At 43.8% G+C, this 24,737-nt stretch overlaps 1 protein-coding gene and 1 long non-coding RNA gene across 3 annotated transcripts in view; one reads left to right on the top strand and one right to left on the bottom strand.

Moving 5' to 3' along the window:
• Nucleotides 1-4,818: 4,818 nt before the first annotated feature.
• Nucleotides 4,819-18,417, bottom strand: LOC120103554 (uncharacterized). Its single transcript, XR_015623127.1, has 2 exons — nucleotides 18,187-18,417; nucleotides 4,819-5,294 (listed from the first exon to the last, which is right to left on the bottom strand). It is a non-coding gene; the product is annotated as an uncharacterized LOC120103554 (long non-coding RNA).
• Nucleotides 18,418-18,667: 250 nt separating this feature from the next.
• Nucleotides 18,668-24,737, top strand: part of Wdr89 (WD repeat domain 89) — a 31,355-nt gene continuing 25,285 nt past the window's right edge. For both annotated transcript variants that reach the window (XM_087553231.1, XM_087553232.1), the window contains exon 1: nucleotides 18,668-18,734. The gene's annotated coding sequence lies outside the window, so the exon portion shown is untranslated. The remainder of the gene's footprint in view (nucleotides 18,735-24,737) is intronic.

Here is a 24,737-nt window from a genome sequence, read left to right as displayed (position 1 = left end):
ACCTTAACACTGTCTCTTGGGGACCTAGAATACATGTGGAGTGGAATGGCTGGCAAACACTGTTTGAGTTGATTCTATTTAAGGAGGAAGAGGGCTGGGAAGGAGAGCTCGGCCAGTAAAGCACTTGCTATGCAAGCATAAGAACCCGAGTTTGATCTTTGGAACCCACTTAAAAAGTTGGCACAGTGCTGGTATTTGTGATCCAAGCCCTCGGAGGCAGGAGGACCCCTGTGGCTTGCTGATGCCTACGTGGTGAGCCAGTGAGACATCCTGTCTTAAAGGCAATAGTTTTTCTGAGAACATCTGAACATGTCCTCTGGTTGCTACATGCATGTACACGTCCACACACACACATGTGCATTAAAAATGTTTAGATTTTATTGTCTTATGTGAATGAGTGTTTTGCCTACATGTATTGTCTTAGGGTTTTACTGCTGTGAACAGACACCATGACCAAGGCAACTCTTATGAGGACAACATTTAATTGGGACTGGCTTGCAGGTTCAGAGCCTCAGTCCATTATCATCAAGGCGGGAGCATGGCAGCGCCCAGGCAGGCATGGTGCAGGAGGAGCTGAGAGTTCCACATCTTCATTAGTTTCCAGGCAACTAGGTTGAGGGTATTAGAGCCCATGCCCCTGACACACCTACTCCAAGTGGCACCTTTGAATAGTGCCACTCCCTGGGCCAAGCATACACAAACCACCACATATATGTAATGTGCACTTCGTGAGGGCCTTGATTCCCTTGGCTTGGAATTACAAACAGTAGTGAGCTGGGAATATAACCTTGGTCATAACTGATGAGCCAACTCTACATATTGAGACTTTTGTTTCATTTTGTTTTGTTTTGGTGAGACAGGGTCTCCCTACATAGTCCTGACAGTCCTGAAACTCACTCTGTAGACCAGGCTGGCTTTCAAGTCATGGAGATCCACCTCTCTCTGCTTCCTGGGTACTGGGATTAAAAGTATGTGTCCCTATGCCCTGCCTGATAACATATTTCAAATGGAACACATTTGTGGTGGTGTAAATAGTTATGGGCCTCATACACTCATGTGTTTGGATGCTTGGCCTATAGGGAGTGGCAGTCGTAGGGGTGTGGCTTTGTTGGAGTGGGTGTGGCTTTGCTGGAGTAGGTGTGGCTTTGCTGGAGTAGGTGTGGCTTTGTTGGTGGGAAGGCTTTGAGGTCTCCTATGCTCCAGCTACCCCAAATGTAGCAGACAGTTGCCTTCTGCTTCCTTGGGATCAACATTTAGAGCTCTCAGCTCCTTCTCCAATCCCATGTCTGCCTGGATTGGAGCATCCCATCATGATGATAATAGACTACACCTCCGAACTGTAAGCCAACCCCAATTAAATGTTTTCCTTCATTAGAGTTGCCTTGGTCATGGTGTCTCTTGACAGTAATGAAAACCCCAACTAAGACAACATTTTCAGCAAATTCCTGGACACAAAAGATGTAGTACTTTAAAACCAAGATTGTGGTTTCATGCCAGCCTGGGCTACACAGTGAGTTTAAGACCAACCTGTGGCCTCTCTAAAAAGAAGTAGCAGTTTACATTCTTTTTGCAGATTGGTTTCTATTCCTGATTTTTTTTTTAACCTCCAGTTTCCTAATTCTGAGCAGAGGACTTCTTTTTTTTTTTTTTTTTTTTTTTTCGGTTTTTTTTTTTTTTTTTTTTTTTTTTTTCCGGAGCTGGGGACCGAACCCAGGGCCTTGCGCTTCCTAGGTAAGCGCTCTACCACTGAGCTAAATCCCCAGCCCTCAGAGGACTTCTTGTATGTAAGAAATGAAGATCAGAAGCTGGGTGTGAATGCATGGGTAGCTCCAAGAATGCCGTAGGCAATGGGTTCTACTCCTAGCAGCACACAACAAACAAAAGGTGAAGGCCAGCCATTGTGGCACAAGCTCAGAATCCCAGCAGTCAGGAGGCAAAAGCATGATTTTGAGTTCAATGCCAGACAGGGCTATCTAGGGAGGGACTACAGGACAAAGAAAAAACCCTTCCTAACCATTTCCTCTTACAGCAGGATTATCTCCAAGACCATCTTCAGCAAATGCAAGACTCAGCAAAGCTTTGAAATTCTTCCCATTCCTTATCTCAACTGTCAAGTATGAGAACTCGGATTTGCTTATCTCTGTTCAGGGCATTTTCCCACGGGATGGGAACAAAAAGTTTCACGTAGCCCATTTACACCAGCTGTGTGCTTATATTTTGCTTTCTTTTCCTACTGGAGTTGGGGTTGAACCCGGGGTCTCGCCATGCAGGGCACACAAGGCACACGGCCACTTGCTATACCACTGAGCTACACCCAGCATCACGATTTGCTTTTTGAAAGGAGCAGTTCTCTTTTCTCTGCAGCTTTTGTTCTGAACAAGTCAAGTAAGTTTTCGGGCATGGGAGATTATTTCTTGAAAGGAAATCATTACGTGCTGTGAGTTTACACGAGAGATGATTATCAAAGGTAATAAGTTTTGTAGCACAAATCAATAATTAGCATTTATTAATTTTTAATACTTAAATGTAAGGGTTGAAAATGATCGTTCATTAGATAAATGTTCAGGACTGAGACAGGCATCTATTCAGTGGTCCCTTTATCAGCTTTCACACTGAGGAGAAGCTTTCACTTCAGGAGCCTGACAGCAATCACCTGTAATCAACTGTGATCCTCTGATTACAAATTTATTCAAGTTGTCGGGGCTCTCACCGTGACTGCATCTATCTCCTCCCTCATCAGAAGGCACACTTTTCAGTCTGCTTTTTAGAACGAAAGCAAACACAGCTTGGCCGCAATGTTGATATTATTGTTGTTGTTTCTATATTAAGGTCTTGTTAATCAGGATGAGGTCCAGGTTTAGGGAGCTCGGCACATCTTAACGATGCTCTGTTATCTGGCAAACAAATCCATTTACTGTAATGCTTAGAAAATTGCAACCAGTAATCACTTTAAGTACTTCTCCAGAACATGGAGTAAGAGTGAGGAAGGGAAGCAAGGAGCAGCCAGCAGTCCTGGGAGGCTCAACCTAGAGTCCTAGAATTTAGGAATAGAGGTCCGAGAGTCAGAAACTCGAGGGCAGCCTCGGCTACCTCAGGATCCTTTCTCAAATAAAACAAACAAACCTAACCCCCCATCCCTGTTAAAGAAATAAACAAACAAACAAAATCATTTAAAATAACAAGATAAAAAAATAAAGAGAGGTTGGGGTGATGAAACGTTTGTCTATGCTTGGCCCAGGGAGTGGCACTGTTAGAAGGTGTGGCCCTGTTGGAGTAGGTGTGTCACTGTGGGTGTAGGCTATAAGACCCTCATCCTAGCTGCCTGGAAGTCAGTCTTCCACTAGCAGCCTTCAGATGAAGATACAGAACTCTCAGGGCTCAGTCTGCACTATGCCTGCCTGGACTCTGCCATGCTCCTGCCTTCATGATAATGGACTGACTCTCTGAACCTGTAAGCCGGCCCCAATTAAATGTTGTCCTTTTAAGAGTTACCTTGGTCATGGTGTCTGTTCACAGCAGTAAAACCCTAACTAAGACAGCTGGAGAGATGGCAGTTTAAGGGCACTATCTGGACTTCCAGAGGTCCGGAGTTCAATCCCCATCACTCCCATAGTGGATCACAACTGTCTATGATGGGGTCTGATACCTGCTTCTGGTATGCAGACCTACAAGCAGCGAAAGCATCCATTACATAAAATGCATAAATAAACAAATCTTTAAGCCAGGTGTGCTAGCCTATGACGTCAGTCCCAGCGCTAGGAGGCAGACACAGGTGGATCTCTGAGTACAAGGTCAGCTGGTTCTACAGAGCAAGTGACACAGCCAGGGCTACACAGACAAACACCCTGTCTTGAAAAAAAAAAAAAACTAAAATAAAGAGATAGATAGATAGATAGATAGATAGAGAGAGAGAGAGAGAGAGAGAGAGAGAGAGAGAACATTATTGGTATTTGACACTCTGGGCAAAAGTATCAGAAGTCCTGAAAATATATGGCTGGGGAGAGAGCAGAGGTTGAGAGCAGTTCGGTTTCTTAGTACCCACAGGACAGCTCACAACCATGTATAGTTTCTGGTCTTCGGGTCTCATGGGATGCACATGCATATATGCAGGCACTTACACACATATATAAAATAAATCCTATTAAAAAGCCAGGCATTGTGGTGCACGCCTTTAATCCCAGCAGAGGCAGGCAGACGTTCAAGGCCAGTCTGGTCTACAAAATGAGTTCCAGGACAACCAGAACTGTTACACAGAGGAACCCTGTCTTGAAAAACAAAATGAAAAAAAATTTTGGGGGCCAATTGTGATATATACCTTGTCAGCACTCAAGAGGAAGAAGAGCCAAGCATATCCATCAGGGTTATATACAGAGACTCCCATCTTTGATAATAATAATAATAATAATAATAATAATAATAATAATAATAATAATGATAATAACAATAATAATAATACAGCTGCACCACCATGCCTAGCACAATCACCCTTCCTCCACTCCTTTCCTTGTGTCCAAGGCAGGTTTGCGTTCTTTGAGAATAACTGCAGAGGTCAAGATATGCAAACAAAGCATGAGCTTGTTTTTGACACCCTGGGTACAGTCTGAGTCAGCCTTACAGTAGGAGCAAAGGTTGGAATGTGCACTCATAATCCTGAAGGCCTCCTCTGTACCAGGCAACTTAGTTACACTGTTAATTAATCTTCATGGTGAAGGCCTCCTCTGTACTAGGTAGCTGCTACTTAATCTTCGTAAAATTCATGGAGGAGAGTACCATTACTGGACTATTAACCTGAGATTTAGAGAGAGATAACATACATAATGACATTTTAAATAATAGTGTTTATTGTTTTAAAACTCTATTGTTTTTACAATTTCTTTAAACATGGCATGTATTTCTTTAGCGTGTGAGTGTGGTATGCACACATGCTATGGCACCCATGTAGATATCGGAGGACAACTTGCAGGAGTTTGCCTCCTTCTTCCACCATGGGAGTTTCAGGCACTGAGCTTGGCGCTACTAGATCTGGCAGCAGTATCCTTTACCCAGTGTGGTGGTTTGAATAAGCTTGGCCCACAGGGGTGGCATTGTTTGGGGGTGTGGCCTTGTTGGAAGAAGTGTGTCACTGTAGGGGTGGACTTGGAGGTCTCCTCCTATGCTCAGGCTCTGCCCAGTGTGGAACAGACCCTCCTCGTGGCTGCCTGCAGAAGAGACTCCTCTGGCTGGAATTGGATCACGATGTAGAAATCTCAGCTCCTCCAGCACCTGGTCTGTCTGCACGCTGCTGTGCTTCCTTCCTGCCATGATGATACCGGATTGAACCACTGAGAGTATAAGCCAGCCCTTATTAAATGTACTTTATAAGAGTTGCCTTGGTGTTTCTTCACAGCAATGGAAGTCCTAAGACACCCACTGAGCCGTCTCCCTGGCCCTGTTTTGCTTGTTTCCTCTTTTGTCCAGTATTGGAAACTGAATCCTTGTGTATTAGTTAAGAAGCGCTCTACCACCAAGCCACAAACTCAACTTTTTGTGCTTATTATGTTATATCCATACTGCTAGCATCTTGTCTAAGCTCTGCCCCACAGTTACCTGGCAACAGCCAGGTATGCCTGACATTATAAAAGGGGCTGCTTGCCCCCTCCTCCCTCTCTTGCTCTCTTCCCTTCCTGCTCCCGTTCTCTCCACGTGCTCATGGCCGGCCTCGACTTCTCTCTCTCTCTCTCTCTCTCTCTCTCTCTCTCTCTCTCTCTCTCTCTCTCTCTCCTATACCTCCTGTGGCCGGTCCCTCAGGGCGAAGGGATGCCTCAACATGGGTCTGCAGAGGCAGCCCCTTCCCCCATACCTCACCACACACCCACAAAACATATTCCCCATCTCTTTATCTTTTTATAAACACATCACTTACCATTTAAGAGATATAGGGTCTGTACGGCAAGACATACATGGTGACTCACACCTTGTAATCCCAGCACTTAGGAGGCAAAGACTGAAAAGACTGCTGTGAGTGCAAGGCCAGCCTGGGCTACAAAGCAAGATCCTTTCTCGGCAGATAAACGTTTGAGGTTTTTTTGTTTTTTTTTTTTTTTTAAATAAATAATAGGAAATGGGAGGTTGTAGGTTGAGATATAAATACAGAAGATAGGCTGTGAGTTAAAGTTGTGTTAGGATTTAAAATAAAACTTCATGGGTTTTTAAAATTTAGTTTTGGGACATGTTTTGAGATTATATATCTCTGACTGGTCTAAAACTGTGTATCCCAGGCTAGTTTGGAAGTCACTAATGTAGCCCAGGCTGGCACTGAACTATCTCAGTGATCCTTTTGTCTCTTGGGTGCTGGATTTACAAGAGTTAGCCATCACATTTGGCTTTAACCCCTTTTTGTTCAGACAGGGTCTCAGGTAGCCCACGAAAGCTTCAGGTTCCCTATGTAGTACAAGATGACCTCTCCCTCCACCTTATTTTCAGACAGGGTCTCACTATGTATCTCTGTCCTGGAACTGTCTTTGAACACCTCTGGTTTCCCAGTGCTGGCATTAGAGGTCTGCAATGCTACACTGGGCAAGGAAGATGATGCTGAATTCCTGGTCCTTTCCGTCGCAAGAAATGCAGTCATGCCGAGCTCTGATTCATTTTTTAAAACTTATTATATTGAAGTGGGGTATGCATGCACCACAGCATGCATGTGGAGGTCAGTGTACAACCTTCGGCAGTAATGTCTCTCCTTCCATGGTCATTCTGCAGGTTGAACTCTACTCCTCAGGTTTGCATGGCTCTGGCTTAGTAACTGGAGGCAGCTGTGAGGCGCCTGCCATGGGGTGCTGGGAACTTAAGTCCCATCTTCTGCAAGAGCAGGAAGCAATCTTAACCACTGAGCCATCTTTCCATCCCTGATTCTGGGCAGACCAAACACTAGTATACCAAGTCTTTTCCTTCCTTCCTCCCTCCCTTCTTCCTCTCCCTTCCTCTTTTTCTCTATTATATCTGTTTTGCTGTTTGTTCATTCTTCAACTCTCCAGTAAAGGAAAAGAAAGTGAAACATTATCCAGCTCATTTGTTAAGTTTTCCATTTTTAAGACAGAGTCTCACTATGATGCCCTGGCAGGCCTCTGCCTCCCACACAGTAGTTCTCAGCCTTTTGAACAGCCGTATGCGGTTTGCCGGGGAGAGGTAGTTTTGATAGGCACAGTTGTCCCTTGCAGCGTTAGCCTTACCTCTCTCCTAACTGTGCAAACTGATGAGGTAAAGTTTGCCTTACAATTGAAGGGGTTGATACTATCTCTTATTTAAAAAAACAAAACGCCCAACCTTAATATAACTTATTATTTGTTTAAAAATTTCATGCATGGTAAATTTGTATCTTGATCATATGCCCGCCCCCACCCCTTCCCCCTGAAGGTCCCTCAGGAACTGTGAACTCCTGGATTCTTACCTTGAAAAGAACTGTGTTACAGTGACTAATCTAACCAGCACAAAGCAAGCAGGCACCTGTCACAGACGCTCCCGCCACCTAATCTCTGGCTTCAGGGCCAATCCTGTTAACATTCCCAGAAGCTCCACCTGACAACCATAAGACAGTTGTGAAACATGGTTCTCTGGAATCAGTTCCAGACTAGCTGTTCCTTATGGTAACTAGCGTCAGTCTGCCCACAATCCTCAGTCACTAGACATGAATCCACATGTCCATGGCCAGATGGCTGTAATGTGATAAGATCTCAAACAATTGTGATTTAGGAAAATCTTATTTACACATTTGGGTACTCATGGAGGCCTGAAGGGGTCATCAAACCCCTGGTGTTGGGGTGATCTTTCTTCACATTATATGAAGGTATTTCTGTATTTTCAATTTTTAATTCTGAACCTAGCAGAGAGCTAAATGCTGGCAGGATTTTGGTTTCTCATTTCTATTTGTAAATGCTTGTCCTTCCACACCCGCCCAAAAGATGAAGGCCAGGCAGCCCTCCATGCCTTAGGCAACTAAAAAGACCAGGCTTTGTCTTACTGCTGATTGGTTATAATAAAAAGCTTACAGCTAATAGCTGGAGCAGAAAGTACATGGGCGGAACTTCTGGCCCGGCAGAGACAGAGAATGGACCGAAGCAGATGCCAGAGAAAGTAGACCCACGTGGGAAGACAGGATGGTGGAAAAGGTAGGATAAGTTTAGATGAGCTAGCTAGGAGACTTCCCCAGACTTCCCTAGACTTCCCAAGCAAAAGGTCAATAGCTTTAAACTATATAGAATTCTTGTTCCTTATTTAAACCCTGAGTGGTCCTCAAAAGCCCCACAACATCCCCATGCTGGGGCTATATGTGAGCAGCATGACTTAGGTACTAAGAACTGCTTGTGTGGGTGAGCAGTACGTGCTCTGAAGAAGCCATCTCTCCATCATTCGTAATTTAAAGCAGAGCAGATTATCTTACGTATCAGAGTAAGCCTGTAGCAACCAGCTAAGAAACTTTAAGGGTTAAAGAAATTTTTTTTTTTAGATTATCTTAGTTTGCTTCCTGTTGCTGTGAGAAAGACCATGACCAACAGCAACATGAGATGAAAGGGTTTATTTGGCCTACAGGTTTGGATCGGAGAGCATCATTGAGAGAAGCTAAGACAGGGACCAGGAGGCAGGACCCGAAGCAGAGACTATGCAGAATGCTGTTGTTTACTGATTTACCCTCAGGCTCACCTTCAGTTTCTTATTCTTCCCAGGACCACCTGCCCCGGGCACTGCCAACAGTGAGCTGTGCCCTCCCTCATCAATCATCAATCGGTAATCAAGAAAATGCTCTACAGGGCAGTCTGATGGAGGCACTGACTCAGGTGACAGTCCCTCTTCTCAGGTGACTATAGTTCGTATCAAGCTGACAAGAATTAACCAGTACAGTGTAGCTGTACCCACGAGAATCCCACAGGCAGTCCTTAATGGTTGCTCTGTTGTTTTGAGATGAGCCTAGCCAGATTCCAACAAATTGCAAATTCCTTTAAAAATATTGTGTGTCTCCTACTGATGTATTTCTTTTTTTTTAAAGATGTATTTATTTATTATATGTAAGTACACTATAGCTGTCTTCAGACACACCAGAAGAGGGCATCAGATCTCATTACAGATGGTTGTGAGCCACCATGTGGTTGCTGGGAATTGAACTCAGATCCTCTGGAAGAGGAGTCAGCGCTCTTAACCACTGAGCCATCTCTCCAGCCCTGATGTATTTCTTTGTCCTGACACTGTTTAATCATGAAAACTTGGAAGTATCAATTTAGGATATGATCATATATTTCTTTTTTGTTTTCATATAGTTATTTTAATAAGACCAGATACAAATACTTCGTGCTTATGTAGGAAGGTTTTCTTTTATGGTAAAGAGGGTTTTATTCTTGATTGTTTTGTAGGCACTCATGTAGCCCAGGCTAGCCTCACAATCACTGTGTTGACAAGGATGACCTTAAACTCAAGATCCTCTCGGCTCTCCCTCCAGAGAGTTTAAATTATAGGTACCAACACACCCACCTGAGATTTTTATTTTAAACTGCCGTTGTCATGACCCAAATTACTGACTGCCAGTGTATTTTGTTTTATTTTGAAAATTTATGTATATGAGTGTTTTCCCTGCACTGCTGCATATCTGTGCATAGCATGCATGCCTGTTACCTTCTGAGGTCAGGAGAGAATGTTGGTTGGGCCTCTGGACCTGTAGTTATAGATGGTTGTAAGCTGCCATGTAGGACTGAGAATTCAACCCTGTCCTTCCTCCGCAAGAGGAACAAGTGCTCCTAACCGCTTCACCATCTCTCCAGCCCCCTCTAGTGCTTTTTTTCAAGTCACAGTTAACATTAGCCAGGCTTGGAGGTTTAAATGGTGTGTTTCTTGCAGCACTTGGGGAGCAAAGCGAGGATTAGTACTACAAGTTCCAGGCTATCCTGGTCTATGTAGTGAGTCCCAAAACAGCCATGTCTCAAAACAAACAAATGGACATGTTATCATTTCCTCTGGAACAGGCACCTTGTATTGCATACATATTAAAAGTTTCGGGGTTAGGGATTTAGCTCAGTGGTAGAGCGCTTGCCTAGCAAGCACAAGGCCCTGGGTTCGGTCCCCCAGCTCCGAAAAAAAAAAAAAAGTTTCTGCCATCGGTATTTTAGAATTACATTTATTTGGGGCTGGAGGGATGGCTTAGTGGATGCCTTTGCTGCTCTCCCAGAAAACCAGTTTGGTTCTTGGCACCTGCACTGAGTGGCTCAGAACCACTTAGAACTTCAGCTTCTGGAGCCCTGACTCCCTCTGCCGGCTTCTGTGAGCCCCCACACATCTGCACTTGTGGCCTACAAAAATACAAATAATACACACGAAAATACAAATAATAAAAAATAAAGCTTATGAAAAACCAAAATCAAAACCATTCATTTGTGTGCCACAGCACACGTGTGGATCGGAGGAGAATTTATAGCAGTCTGCTCTTTCCTTCCACCACATGAGGCCTGGGGACAGAATTCAGGTCCTCAGTTTCAGTAGCAAGTGCTTTTACTTGCTAAGCCATCTTGTAGGCTTAAATTTAACACACGGAAATAAAAGCAAAATGTTAAGATGACAACAATAAGTATATAAGTACAAATATGATTTTAATATACTTTATACTATTTATTTTTATTTTTGAGACAGTATCTTGATGTGTACTTCTGGCTACCCTGGAACTCAGAGATCCCCCAACCTCTTTTGTTATTATTGTTGTTTGTTTGATTGTTTTTGAAACAGAAAGTTTCTTTGTGTAGCCCTGACTATCCTGGAACTCACTCTGGAGACCAGGCTAGCCATGGACTCAGAGATCCTCCTCCTCTGCCTCCCAAATGCCAGGTTTAAAGGCACATGCCACCATGCCTGGCTCAGTCTGGGTGCTGGGCTAAAGGCCTGCCCACCAGGCTCAGTCTATGGATTTAAATGTTTTCATGCATCTCAGGAGTCATCTTGAGTGGGGTGTGATAGCACATACTTTTAATTCCAGAATTTAAGACACCAAGACAGAAAGATTGCAAACCAAAAGAAGAATGGGGCTGGGGGGATAGCTATTGGTGATGTGATCCACCTGCAACAGAACCTGGGTTTGATCCCCAGAACCCACACAAAAAAGCCGGCATGATGGAATGCAATTTTAATCCCAGCACTGGGGATGTAGAGGCAGGAGGCTCGCTGGGGCTCCCTGGCCTGCCAGTCTAGCCCATGCGACAAGTTTAAGTTATTGAGACCATGCCACAAACAAGACACAAAATACCTGGTTGGTACCTAAGAATGCCTGAGATTGATTTCTGGATCTCTCTCTCTCTCTCTCTCTCTCTCTCTCTCTCTCTCTCTCTCTCTCTCTCTCTCTCCCCCTCCCTCTGTCTCTCTCTCTCTCTCTCTGCACAGAGATTGATCCAACTGTCTTAGTCGTGGTCACTATTACTGTGATGAAAAACCAGGGCCCAAGAAACTTAGGGAGGAAAGGGTTATTTGGCTTACACTTCCATATCATTTTTCATCAGCTAAGTTGTTGCTGTAAAATTATAAAAAATAAATGCTGTCTTTTACCCTGCACTAGATCTGGCACCGCAGTGCCCCAAGATATGTGGTAGACATCTTCACCTCAGTCAGCACAGCCTCTCACTCACTTTGCTCTATCTCACATCACACTGCCGATGGCTTCTCTCTGAGCCTGGCAACAACCTCTCTACCTATTTAGTTCCCAAGGCAGGTTGCCACCATGCCAAACGCACACATCTCAATTCCGTGGAGGCCCAGTGTCTCCACCACCACCACCACCACAAACTCTCTTAAATTCAGTTAAATCTCAGGATGGGAACTCAAGCAGGGCAGGAACCTAGAGGCAGGAACTGATAGAGGCTGTGGAGGAGTGCTGTGTACTGGCTTGCTCCCCATGGTTTGCTCAGTGTTACACAGCCTAGGACCATTTTCCTGGGGTGGACTGGACCCTCTCAGATCAATCACGAAGAGGAAATGCCCTTCAGGCTTGCCTATAGCCCATCTTATGGAGGCATTTTCCCAACTAAGGCTCCCCACTTCAATGACCCTACCCTATGTCAAGTTGACATACACTAGACTGCACACCAATGTTTAGTATTTGACACCTCTGTTGAATTCTCTTCTCCCTCAAAAATAGCTTTAATCTTATAAATACTTAAAATCTAGAAACACAGGGATATCATAGATCTCAAATTACATTTTTCTTTTATAATGAAATCTTACATGTTGTTCTGTTGCTTTTCTTTTGTTTGTCAACTTGACACAAGCTAGAGTCAAATGGTAAGAGAAACCTCTGGAGAAAATGCCTTCATCAGATTGCCTGTAGGCAAGTCCATAGGCACTTTCTTTCTTTTTTTTTTTTTTTTTTTTTTTTCTGGAGCTGGGGACCGAACCCAGGGCCTTGCGCCTGCTAGGCAAGAGCTCTACCACTGAGCTAAATCCCCAACCCCTCATCAACTTTCTTGATTTTTTTTTTTTTTTTTTTTTTGGTTCTTTTTTTCGGAGCTGGGGACCGAACCCAGGACCTTGCGCTTCCTAGGCAAGAGCTCTACCACTGAGCTAAATCCCCAACCCCCTTGATTGCTAATTGATAGAAAGGACCAAGCCCATTCTTGGCAGTGCCATTCTGGGCAGGTGCTCCTGGGTGAGGTAAGAAAGAGGGCTGAGCAAGCCATGGGGAGTAATCAGTAAGCTGCATTCGTCCATAACTTCTGCTTCAGTTCCGAACTCCATGTTCCCACATTGACTGTTACCTTGAATTGTACGATGAAATAAACCCTTCCCTCTCCATTCTTCTGGTCACAGTCATTATCACAGCAGGAGAAACCCAACTAAGGCACATATTAAATTAAAAAAATATAAATGGGAAAAATTCTACAGAAGGAGTTTTTAGTATTCAGAAATTGGTCTTTATAATTACCAGACACAAAACCATTCCTAAAAGAGTTAACAGAAGATGTTCATAGTTCCTTAAAGGCAGGGAATGTGCTCTAAGCTGTCTTCCTGTCTTTAAAAGGTTAACAGTGGTATTCATGATACCATCATTAATTATGTACGTGTGCTCCTCCTGACACTGATAAAGCTTGACACTCTATGTCAATTCTCTGACTTTATTTGGAGTTTTACTTTTATTGTTATTGTGAGACATGGTCTTACTCTGTGGCCTCAAATAGCCTAAAACTCACTATGTAACCAATATTGATCTCAAAGAAATATTGACAATTTTCCTTTGCTACCCTTCCATGTGCCAGGATCACGTGTAAACCTGACATTTTAACTACAGCACTCTTTCTATCAACACAGCAACCAATTCTGTTTCAGTGTCTATCTACATTTGACTTAAGCAGCAATTCACCACCATACCATACATAATTGCTAATTTAGGGCATTGTTCAAATGCTCTCAAATGAGAATCAAAATGAAAACCAAAGTTTTGTTGTAAAGAAAAAATATTTATAATTTTAGCATAGTAATTAATTATGAACTATTACTAATTATCTAGCAAAGCCCCATGCATGGCAGTCAATGTGACATCACATGATTACTCACCTACAGTCTCTTCCCTTTGTCTGTTTTATAGTGAGGCAGGGTCAGTCACTAAGTTACCCTCACATGTGGGACTGAGCTCTGTAGCAACCCTGAACTTTCCATCCTGCCAAATCAATCTTCCCAGTAACGACTGGGGCTATAGTATAGGCTGGCCTCACCACACACCTTTTATGCACACACACACACACACACACACACACACACACACACACACACACACACACACACGCATTCTCTCTCTCTCCCTCTTCCTCTCTCTTGCTCTCCATTTTAAGGATCTTTGGATATGATAAATGAATGGGACAAGAAGACACCCTTAAAATCAAAATAAGCCCCAGTGGGGTTAAGGGAAGTGGCAACAGTCACGTCTACAGATGTAGGAGGTATGATGGTGATACCACAATCCTCCAGATGCAGATGGCCATGTAACAGGCCCCCGGCCTGATAACCACCATGGGAGAACCATTCAGACCCTAAAACTCAGTGTGCAGACAGCACTGCCTGCCAAAAGGAAAACACAGACCTAATCCATCAAAGCTTACAGTTCTGGGAAAGTCTTTAAATGTACTGACTTTGCTTTTTGGCTTGTATAGTTAAGCTGCTGGCTGTTCTTACTGAGGTGTGACAACCTAAGATATAGTTTGTGCTTAAAAGCTCACCCTGAAAAAGGCTCAGGATTCAGAACGTCCAGTGTAGTCACAAGCCAGCTAATACTTTCTTTTTTTTCTTTTTTTCTTTTTTTTCTTTTTCTCCATCTTTATTAACTTGGGTATTTCTTATTTACATTTCGATTGTTATTCCCTTTCCTGGTTTCCGGGCCAACATCCCCTTCCCCCTTCCCCCTCCCCTTCTATATGGGTGTTCCCCTCCCCATCCTCCCCCCATTGCCGCCCTCACTCCAACAATCACGTTCACTGGGGGTTCAGTCTTGGCAGGACCCAGGGCTTCCCCTTCCACTGGTGTCCTTACTAGGCTATTCATTGCTAACTATGAGGTTGGAGCCCAGGGTCAGTCCATGTATAGTCTTTGGGTAGTGGCTTAGTCCCTGGAAGTAATAAAGACTTTCTACTGGCTCAAACCCATGTCCAAGTAGTCTTCTCTGTTGGATACCCTCCACCATTTTTGGAGGTTCCACAACGATCCTCAAAAGCCAGACCTCAAGATTGGGGCTATGGGTGGAAATCTTTTTTTTTTCCTTTTCTTTTATTTCCGGAGCTGAGGACCGAACCCAGGGCCTTGTGCTTGCTAGGCAAGCGCTCTACCACTGAGCTAAATCCCCAACCCCTGGGGTTGGGAATCTTTTTTTTTTTTAATTTATTTATTTTAAGTATGTGAGTACACTGTCGCTGTCTTCAGACACACCAGAAGAGGGCATCGGATCTCTTTACAGATGGTTGTGAGCCACCATGTGGTTGCTGGGAGTTGAACTCAGGACCTCTGGAAGAACAGCCAGTGCTCTTAACTACTGAGCCATCTCTCCAGCCCGGGATTGGGAATCTTAAGAATCCTTTGGAGCCAGGAAGAAGGCAATGTTCAAGCGACTCCTAAGAGGATTTGACCTGAGATGTTTTAGGGCCCCAGGACTCCCTTTGATCAATGGCCTATCTGTGGATGAGGCCCAGGGAATTGAAAAGGGCCTTGGAAGCAGCCACTGGCCACTTGTATCCACGTAGTCACTGCTGACACTGCTCTTCTAGTGAGGGAGGCTGATAAGCTGACTCTGGGGGAGGAACTGTTCCTGACTGCCCCACGTTCAGTTGAGGGCCTCCTATGAGGCACTCCAGAAAGATGGATGTCAGACACTCAAGTAACCATTACCCAATACTTCTCCTAGACCAGCCCCTATATCTGGTTCTGCATAACATCAGCTGTCAACTCGGCTGGCCTGTTACCAGATGATGACCCTGCAGAATGGGCCTGACCTGACCAATGTTCCACTGCAGGAGGCAGAAGAGGTAGGGTAAACCGATAGGAACAGTTTTGTTTGTTTTGAGACAGGATTTTTCTGTGAGGCCTGGCTGTCCTGGAACTCACTCTATAGGTCAGACTGGCCTCGAACTCAGAGATCTTTTTGCCTCTGCCTCCTGAGTGCTGGAATTAAAGGTGTGCACTACTGCCCCAGCTCGATTTACCCAGAGTGAAATTAGGTATGCTGGGGCTGCAGGATAAGACTATCTGGTGCAATCTCTTAACCAAGGGACTCCAGCTCAACAAACCAAGCTCCTAGCACTAACTCAGGTGCTTCATTGGGGGAAAACAAGGTCATCACTATATACACTGAGGTACCTGGTAAAGCTTTTCCACAGCCAACATATATAGGCCTTGTACTGAGAAAGAGGGTTCCCCACCTCCAAAAGAGAATCAAAAATAAAGGGAGAATCAAAAATTCAGATCCTGACATTGTTTGGAAGCCCTCAAGCTACCCAAGACAGTGGCCAATGGTTACCAAGGGGGAAGTCCCTCCCAAAACACAGGGTAGTAGACTTGGCCACCCAGGAGGCAGGCCTAGAATGCCTTGAGATTTTGGTGATGTGGACTAAATCTGCTTCAATGCTCTGAGTATACATCAGAGGAGATTGACTGGGCCAACTGAGAGAGTGCCAAACAAAATCATATGCTTACTAAGCTTTGGTGGAAAAAAAGGCCTGTACTTCCAACAGCTTTTACCAAGCTATGAATCTTAGGGTCATAAAAACTGACAAGCTCCTCAGGCCTGTATACCACATGCTCCACCCTGGAGTCATGTCAAAGACATTACTTCCAGGTGTGTCATATGTGCACAGCCAAACCCCAAAAGAGGAAGAAAAGCCCTGGGTTGGGTCCAGGCCCAGGAACACCCTCAGAGAGGACTGGGAATGGGACTTTACTGGAATTCAATCTATTGCCTTTGCGTATACAAGAACATCCTAGCTTCTTGGAGTGGGTAGAGTCCTATCCTGACCAGCGCAGACACTGCATCAATTGCCAAGAAGCTTCTCCAGGAGTTGGTCCCTAGGTTTGGACTGCCCATTTTCTGGGATCTGACAAGGTCTGGCCTCATAGCTGAAATATCCCCAAATCTGGAAAAAGCCTTATATATTAATTACACAGGACAGGTAAAAAGGATAAAAACAAACCTTTAAAATATGGCAAAAATTGGGCCAGCTTTTTACCTTTTGCCCTCCTAAGGACCAGATGCACCCATATCAAGAAGTTCATAACTAAGAAATGACTAACCATTGCCTCCTCAAGTCCTTACAGGCCTTGCAAGATTTGTCAGATTGTTGGAGAGGCTGCATCTTTGCCCTGTCTGAGCCTGCCCACAAGTTCCAGGCTGGTGACCTTATATGGGTAAAGAGGAACAGCAATGAAGGTCACCCCAGGAATCCACCAAATCCAGCTGAAGGAGGCTACATAAAATAACGACTAATGGGTTGTCACCAGGTCCTCCGAACCCCTAAAGACTGACAAGGGCCCTATACTTATGTTTGTCCTAGTCTGTCTTTTTCTCTTCCTTTGGGAAGGCCAACATCCACATAAGCCAGGGCACTGGGTATAAAAATGTAAAAAGACCAGAATTCGGGAGCTCTCAGCCAATCTATCCACTGAGGCTCAAAACTACCTTCCAGGTAGATTTCTGTAAACTTTTACAACCAGAGGCTACTGGGGCGCGGTTCACTTGCTCCTGGGAGGGGAGGAGCACCTCCCTGGGTCTATGGGTCCACCAGTAAGGCTGCACAGTTGATGCCCCTTTCCCCAAGCCATTGTTCTTGGTTGGATAGCATAACTCAGTCTTCCAGGGGTTACAATGATCCCTTCATAGTTTTATAAAAAGAACCATCACTACCTGCCTGTGATATAAAGATTAGGGCATGGCAAAACTCATTATTGGAAAACCCTTAAAACCTGGGGAGTCAGGTTACAAGCCCCCTAGGATGGCAAGTCTCCAAACTTCAATTTTCCCAGGAATTCCCTTTAGTAACTTCAAAGATAAAGGTCCAGAAGGCAGTGAAACCCAGCTCCTGAGTGTTCTGGATGTGAGAAGATTCTATCAGTTCCTTAACAATTCTCAACCACCATAGGTCAGGACTCCTGGCTCCGCCCGGTGCAACTAATCAAACAATAGTTTCAACTTTCAACTCCAATAGCTGTAAATGGGACCAATCTAAACTTACCCTGGGGGACTTCCAGGGGAAGGATGCCTGTTTAACCTTATCAAGATATCCCCCAGTTAGTTCCCCTTATTCAGATTCCTGTGGTCATACACAGCAATTTAATTCCAGGAACCCCAGCCGAATGTATTTCCAGGCCCCAGAGACTATCTGGGTTGCTCGCACTATCGCTTAACCAAGTACATATTTTCTGAATTGTTTACACTGGAGGAGAACCCATGTCTTTGCGGTCTCATGAATGAACACCGCAGGTGTTCGTCTATAATGAAAGAGTAGAGTCCACCTAAACTAGACACTGGCCCTCCACATGCCCAAGGACAGAGCTCATTCCCCTATTGGTAGGGACAGAGGTCACGACTCCACTGCAGTTGGAACATCAGCCCCGTATCAAACTAAAATGTAAAACAAAACAGGATAGGTGAGACAGGACCCGACTATTATGGACTACAAATCCCAGAGTTCCCTAGGGCCAAGACAACACTACCTCCAGATTTTCTGAGCTCCAGTCAACCTTGAGTCATACCCATGCTGGGCCCGGTACTGCTCATTCAAACCGGCCTGTATCGCTAGGCTTTGCGATCACGTGTGGTTATCTCAGATCCACGAAATCCTGCCTCACCCCAACTCCCCTAGTCCGCGTAATAATTTTCCACCCCAGTATGAGGAAGCGAAAGAAGAGCTGGGAGTCGCCGCAAAGCCACATCCGCATGAAAAGGCGGAACCTTCGATGTTCTTGGTTTTTACTGGCCACACATCCAGGAAGGTGGGGCTCAGGGACTTCCGTTAACCTGATCTAGAGGGCGGTGATGTATGGCGTGGTCCGTAGGCCCAGTCACGCATGCGTAGATCTTCTGCCCTTGTCCAATCGGAAGGGAACAAGCGGAGGCGCGCAACTCCCGCCTCTGTGCTATGGACCAATTCTCTCTAGCTTCCTCTATAATTTTACCCAATCAGAGCCGGAGGGCGGAGTTCCAGCCGGCCGTGGGCAGAGTGTGCTTTTTCTCCATCTTCAGTGTGGGGTTTGCTGCTGAGGTACTTTCTCCTGGGTTGGGCGATTATCCAGGGCGGGTAGCTCTCTGACTGGCGGCCACTGGGTGGCATGCGCGCGGAGAGCCCTGGGCGGGGAGCGCGGAGGGGAGTGGGGTGTGTGAGAGGGAGCACGTGCATGCACAGGGACCCAGTGTCAGGATATATGTCAGGATGTGTGGTCCATGCCATCTGAATGCCTCTGCTTCAGTTTTGAGGAAGGGTAGGTAGACCCTGCTCGCTCTCAGTCCACACCCACCTCCTGGCTCCGGCCTTTTTCCAAGTCAAAGCAGACTTTTCACTTGGCACGCGGAGCCAAGTTGTACAGTATGTGCTTTGATGCAGGCTACTATGCTAAGTGACTTACGTGTGTCCTGTCATCTAGTCCACACAGCTATCCACAGAGCTAGGTGCTGGCCCCGTGTGGTGATGCACACCTGGGATCCCACAGGCTAGCCAGTGCTTCCTAGGAAAACTTTGTCACAAAACAAAACAAAACAAACAAAAAACCTAATCCACAACAAAACACTACCCAAGAGGTAGTGCTGTCGGCATCTCATTTTTTGAAATGCCTAGGCTAACTCTGACAACTTAAATTGAGGGAATTCAGCTTCCATTAATGTAAAATGAAGGGATGGTACAACTAGTAAAGCTCTCCTATGTTTTTTTCATAACTTGAAATTATTTTAAAATCCTAAACAGTATACCTGGAAACCAGTTAATCGATTATTGTTATCCAGGTAAAGTGAATTGGTAGGAAGGGATCAGTCTAAAGGCCTGGTTCCTAACTTTGCCTGTGTGGACCTCAGGTTGTTTAATTGCACGATTAAGACCGGTACCAAATTGCTTCTTAGTGTTGTGATAATTCAGTGAAAATGTGGACTTGAAGTCTATGTTATTGGTATCAACTATACCTGTTTCTGCTTCTTGTCTAAGAACTGCAAAAAACATGCAGCCTAGTTAACAACAGTTAAGTGTGAGATACTTCTGTGTGGACCACTTACTGGGCCTATCCTCGGGTCAGGACAGTATTATCTAGAGAATAGAAGCAAGAAGTGTCTGGTTTGTATTTTTACCTTAGATTTTGTAGAATAAAAAGCAAAAGTAAGTCAGCCTACGTGACTGTTGGGGTTTCTTTCACTTCCCATCAATGTAGTTTGGGAGTTACACTTTTGTTTAAAATCATGGCTATGTTTTCTGCAACATTCAGGTTTGGTTTGTTTGTTTTTGGGTTTTGGAGTCAGGCTTTCTGTAGCTCTGGTAGTTCTGGAACTCTTTGTAAACGGGCTGGCCTTGAACTTAGAGAACTTGGTGTTTCTCAAGTGCTGGAATTATAGGCTTTCACATCAATGGAATCAACCTTCTATATTGATTATAAATGGAACTGAAGACATTGCTTTTTTTCTTTTTGTCGTCATTGTTGTTTTGTTTTTTGGTTTTGTTTTGTTTTGTTTTGTTTTGTTTTGAGACAGGGCTTCAACCTACATAGCTTTGGCTAGCCTGGAACTTTGTTGACCTCAGAGGTCTACCTGCCTCTGCCTCCTGTATGCTGGGGATAAAGGCCAGTGCCCTACATCTACCTTAAGACTGCTTTCTTCTTGCTGGTTTTTTTTTTTTTTTTTTTTTTTTTTTTGCTTTCCCACTCTTATACTAAAAGAAAGAAAAACAAAACAGAAACCCTACATTTCTACACTTTCAGTGGTCTCTCTAAACCCAAAAACAATCAAATAGAGGAAAAAAGAAAACCCCACAGACTCATTGTACTCCAGTCTGTCCTAGAGCTCAAATGTATAGTTGGAATATATACAAATCATTGCCAAGCTTCCTGTCTTTAAGTATTTTATTACATTTATTGTGTGTACGTGTGGTGTGCGTGTGTGTGTTTCTGTGGGTCAGGCCTGGAAGTAGCCTAGATCATTTCTTTCACATTCTGTTGGGTAGAAGTCTACGGCATAACTACGGATAACTAACCTGGTTGTGTGCCTAGCTATTGATCTGTTGTGCTGGAGGTCTGCTACTATGTGCCCCTTCTAGCCAGCTATTTATAACTTGCCCTCAGAGTCCTTAGCTTGTTAATCCTCTAAATTCTCCATTGTGCTGGGCACAGTCTTTTACCTTTAATCCCAGCAGAACAGGCAGCATTGTGCCAGCCTTGTTGAGGGAACCTGGAGGCCAGCATGACCTTTGGTATGTTAATAGGCACCCCAGTTAGCCATTTGTCTCAGTTTTCTTTTAGTTCTGACAAGGCAGTGGTTTGTTCAGTCTCTTCAGTTCTTCTCATTAACTTTATTCAGTTATTAACATAATAAACATAATAAACAGAAGAAAATGTTGATATTAAACTATTTTTGACATAGTGTCTCATGCAGGCCTGTGTCATCAAGACTGGTTGGATTGTGTATCCCTGTCTACCTTTTGTCTGTCTGTCTTTTTCTCTCCTCTTCCTCCTCTCCCTCTTCCTCCTCCTCCTCTTCTTCTTCCTCTTCCTCCTCCTCCTCCTTCTCTCTCTCTCTCTCTCTCTCTCACACACACACACACACACACGCACACACGCACACACACACACACACACACACACACACACACACACATGCAGTCTCTCACTCTCTCTTGCTTACTCTCTCTTGTTGCTCAAGATTATACCCAAGATCTTCTGCGTGCTAGATCAGCCCACTACCTCTGCAGTGCATCCGCAGTCCTGCTGTTCACTGTCTTTTTAGATGTGCCGATGATGGAATACTAGGCCCTACCCACACATGTTTGTATAAGGGATTTTGCACTGAGCTACATCTCCAACCCATTGTTTATGGCTGGGTGTACTCATGCATCTTTCGTCTCAGGACTCCAGAGGCAGAGGTGAGATAACCTCCGGAGTGCAGGGCTAGCCTGGTGTACATAGTGAATCCAGGTCAGTCAGGGCTACATAGTGAGACCCTGTTTCAATATAAACAAAAATTCAAACAAAATAAAAAAAGAACTTAACCATTTTCTGAATGGCAGCAGTAGTGGTTAAGAACACAGGGTTTTTGTGAAACTGCTTGGGTTACTCCCAGCCATTACTGTGTCTTCCGTTTATTTTTAACTGCTCTGTTTGTGCTTCAGTTCCCCAGCTGTGAAATTGAATAGCAGTAAGCACCTCTTATTTGTGGTGAATATTTGAAGGGCTTAAACCTGTACTTGACAAACACTGTTAATTGAATAAAATTCCTCCCCCTTGACTTACTTGATATTATTAATTATTAATGTGACATAAGTGGCTAGAAGAGAATACTTCACGTGCTGGCTGGTTTTTAATTTTCTTTCTTTTACATTTTACTTTGTATATCGGGGGACAACTTGAAGGAGTTGTTTCTCCTTCTACCAAATGCGTTCTAGGGATGGAACAAAGGTTGTTGGCAAGCACTTTTGCTCACTGAGCTGTTTCTCTGTCCTTCTAATTTTAACTACATTTCAAAATTGATATTTTTATTTGTTTTTCTTTTTTGTTTGTTTGTTTGTGTTTTGAGACACTGTCACTCTCTAGCCCTGGCTGTCCTGGAACTATATGTAGACCATGTTAGCCTTGAACTCAGAGCTCTGCCTGCTTCTGCCTCCCATGTCCTGGGATTAAAAATGTGTACCACTACATCTGGCTTTTGAATGGACTTTTCAAATGCTTTGTAAAGTACATGTCTTCACCAAGTCATAAGTGCTGAGTTACAGATAGTATAGTTGACAGAGAGCAGACCTGTGAAGTGTTTTGTTTCCAAAGTGTTGCAAACTGTTGATGAAGGCAGTTGTATCCAGTCACACTGCCACTGGTCTGGTATTCTAATTTGATCACAAGCCTATCAGTGCCAGCTGCTAGTTTGGATTAGGCAGTCATAAAATAGTATTTCATAGCTGTTTAGCTACCATTTTAAAAATGACTTTTTTACCATATATATGATTTCCTTTCTTTTACTTTATATGTTTTCCTGATGTTTGTGTTATGTATAGTTTTGCTATTTGATAAAAATTCTCATGCATATATTAAATTTTTCTGAGACATATAAAAATAAAGTAAAATTTGCTATTTGAAAGATACTGTTCGGAAGTGTTTTAAGAGTTTAGGCATTGTGGGGCATGGTGGTACACATCTTCCTCCTTATAACTAGACCCACCTCTATTTCAAGTCTGAGACTTTAATGAGGTCTATTCCAGGAGCATGAGGACCTGTTATGTCCACTACATCACTGAAATAAACTCTGCCTTGCCCATGTTTATACTTCCTGGTTGCTGTCGGTCTTTGTTGGCTATGGTTTCTCTAGAGTCCTCCTCTTTCTCCTTGGAACCTTAGTCCTGTGTTTTCAGACCTAAAGTTGTCAGCATGCATTACAGGACTCTGTTTTCCAGTAAGGAAGAAAGAAAACAAAGGTTGAAACTATTTTTTACACTTTTTTTTTTTACCACCTGTGATGCTTCTAGCCTTAATGTAGCACTGAATTATTATTTGAAGTTATTCTAAACTTTCTCTTTAAGATTACAAAGTATTTCTGATTCCTAATTGAGAACTAAGAAAGGAATTTGAGACTAACATAGTTCTCCGAGCCATTCTCAAGTCATGCAATGTATGAATCATTGGGCTATTTTTATCTTAAATGATTAATGTGTAGGTTTGTGTTTTTACATAAAAATATAATGTCAGAAAGTAATTACTGCATTCTTGAAATTTAAGATTAACCTATACTTTTTGTAAAATAAAGGTAAAGCATTTTGAATACTTGAGTTTCTTGAAGTAGCTAGAGAATACATTATTGCTTCTTAAATGCTCTCTGAAGAAAGAGAAATGTGTAGGATTGAAATCTGACCAATCCCTTGGATTCCTCAATCCTTCCTTTCTGGAGTGTGCTGGCTAGTTTATGTCAACCTGAGAAAAGCTAGAGTCAGGGAGAGGAAGGAGACTCAACTGAGAAAATGTCTCCATGAGAGTAGGCTGTAGGCAAGTCTGTGGGGCATTTTTTAAATTAATGATTGATGTGTCCAGTCCAGTCCATTGCAGGGCTACCCCTGGGAGGGTGGTCCTGTGCTGTGTAAGAAAGCAAGCTGAACAGCCAGGAGCAGCAAGCTAGTAAGCAGCACCCTTCCATGGCCTCTGCACCAGCTCCTGCCTCCAGGTTCCTGCCCTTTTTGAGTTCTGTCCTGACTTCCTTTGCTGATGAGCAGTGATAAGGAAGTATAACCAAATAAACCGTGCCCTCCCTAAGTTGCTTTGGTCACGGTGCTTCGTCACAATAGTAACCCTAACTAAGGCATGGAGAAGGAGGCAGACGTGAACTGACACCCTCAAAGCTGTGATTATGGATGGTTTATGAATATTGTTACTTTTTACTTATTCCTTGTGCAGAAACCTACTTTCTTTAAAAAAAAAAAAAAGTGGGAGGGGAGTTAGATTGCTTTTCTGGGGCTTTAGGGTGGTTTGTGGTCCTCCTGTTAAGTCTGCCTTTGTTTTACATATATGTGAGTAATTCTTGTTTTCCTCTACTGAGAAAGCAGTGTTGCTTAGCTGCAGATGGGCAGAGTGATTGATATGAAAAGATTGGAAGCCAGATGTGGTGGCACATACCTGTAATCCCTGTGCTTAGGACGCAGGGACAGGAGGATTGCTGTGAGTTCAGGGTTTGCCAAGGGACACAGCGAGCAGCAGACCAGCCAGGGCGCATAGTGAAACCCTTTCTTGTAAACAAACAAACAAAAAAAAGGGCCGAGCAATATGCTTCTTATTTTTATGCTCTTTAGTAGGCAGAAGCTATTTAAAATGTGTAAAATACAGATAATTATCACTTCGGTTTACTTGGCATACAATTATTACTTCATGAATATCACAGAATATATTGGTATTTAGAGAAAGTTAAAATTCATTTTGTGCTGGATTAATAGGAATTTTTTGTAACCAGTAGATTTTTGAAGTGAACCTTGAAGCATGGGTAAGAGACAGGTGACTTAAAAGGAGGTGGGATTCTTGGGGAAGAATTCTTTTTTGTAATTCCT

This window comes from Rattus norvegicus, chromosome 6, assembly GCF_021556685.1.
Source record: "Rattus norvegicus strain SHRSP/BbbUtx chromosome 6, alternate assembly SHRSP_T2T, whole genome shotgun sequence".
NCBI classification, from domain to species: domain Eukaryota; kingdom Metazoa; phylum Chordata; class Mammalia; order Rodentia; family Muridae; genus Rattus; species Rattus norvegicus.
Note: the sequence above shows the minus strand (reverse complement) of the source record. Positions and strands in the feature narration are given on the sequence as shown.